At 39.4% G+C, this 1603-nt stretch overlaps 1 protein-coding gene across 4 annotated transcripts in view; it reads right to left on the reverse strand.

Moving 5' to 3' along the window:
- Positions 1 to 1603, reverse strand: part of msra (methionine sulfoxide reductase A) — a 32558-nt gene that overhangs the window by 1498 nt on the left and 29457 nt on the right. The window lies entirely within an intron of this gene.

Here is a 1603-nt window from a genome sequence, read left to right on the forward strand (position 1 = left end):
CCCCCCCCCCCCCCCCCCCCCCAAACCCAACAGCCCCCCCAACCCAAATCCCACGAAGCGACTGCACCAGGTTTATGGTAATTACCCTGTTGGCCGCCCTGAATCAGAATAATAAAACATTTAAACGTTATGATGAGTGTACCTAACAGGAACGTTTGTAGCTCAAAGACTCAAAGAGTTGTTCCGTGTTCCTTTGATTAAAGTTTAATGCCAACGCTTCATTTACTGGCTGAATATTCAGGTTAAATATTTAATAACTGGGCGCTTCATTTAATTTGGTTTATTCCGCTGCATTACAATCACAATCACAATAATTCCCTGCCTAATTATACGTTCCATTTCCTGTGATTATGGAGTAGTGTCGACTCGCTAATGAACAGAAATGGTTAATATACTGCAACAATCTTAAAACTGATTCACAATTTAGGTAAAATGATCTTGATACTAATGCAGGGACACTACTGCCAGTTGTTGAGCTACTGTTATGTGGAATTCTCTCAACCGTGTTGATGAGCAACCACCTGCAAAACTAAAGACATTCCCATCAGCCTCAGCTGCACTTTGAGTTTAGCGCTACGTAGCAAATGTTAGCATATTACGCATTACACCAGAGATCTTCAACAGGGGGTCTAGGACCCCTAGGGGGTCCTCAAAGTTACTGCAGGGGGCCCAGCAAGGTACTTTTGAAGGTTTTTCTAGAATTAGCAAAGGTCTTATCATGAATCCCACGCATAATAAGCAAATATAACTCTATTTATGAAATAAACAACTAATGATAGGCTTACTGGCCTATAGGTAAGGTATTCACTGAGACATGCTTTTTTTTAATTTTAGTCTAAACAATTCATAATATCTGCTTTTCTAACTCAAATTAGGTTTATTGACCAAAAATTCCAAAAATAACTGTAATGCTAGAGTTAATAAGTTAGTGTTACGTAGTGTTGAAAACGTCAAAAAAGTGACAAACATTGAAAAAAAAGCGTCAAAAGTGTTGAAAAAAAGAGACAAAAATGTGAGAAAAAGTAATAAAAAAAAAAAAAGCATCAACAAAAGTATTGATTTTCCATTTTGAAGGAAAGACATCGGAAGGGTTGAAAGCAGAATGTAAATGTGGCGAAAAGTGTGATGCATCATTGTGAAGAGAAGCTTAACGTTAATTGGTATAAATCCTTGTTTTGAAAGCACTTCCAGGCTGAGAGGAGTAAACAGCCGGCGGAAATACTAAAAAGTTATCGGTTTATTTTTAGTAGAAAGAAACAATCAGACTCGAAGCGATGCTGGGTAATTTCACACATCGGTGCGTCTAATAGTTATTGAGAGGTGATTGTTTTAAAACCATCTTAACTTCATTGACGTCAGCGCTCAGATGTTGTTAAAGACGACGTCAGCAAACCAACCCGAGGGTCCGGGGTGTTGCTGGATCACAAAATACCAAAGAGATCAAATAAAATCTAACGTTGGCAAGTTTAGCTTTTTAATGGACAGAGTGGTTGCTTCCTGCTGTTTGATTCATCACTTCCTGTGCTGACACCACAGTTTAGTTTGATTAAGTAGGGGGGGGGGGGCAGTTTGTCCGACTGGGACTCTCCTCTCTAGACTGGGA

This window comes from Etheostoma cragini, chromosome 18, assembly GCF_013103735.1.
Source record: "Etheostoma cragini isolate CJK2018 chromosome 18, CSU_Ecrag_1.0, whole genome shotgun sequence".
In the NCBI taxonomy this organism is placed as follows: Eukaryota; Metazoa; Chordata; class Actinopteri; order Perciformes; family Percidae; genus Etheostoma; species Etheostoma cragini.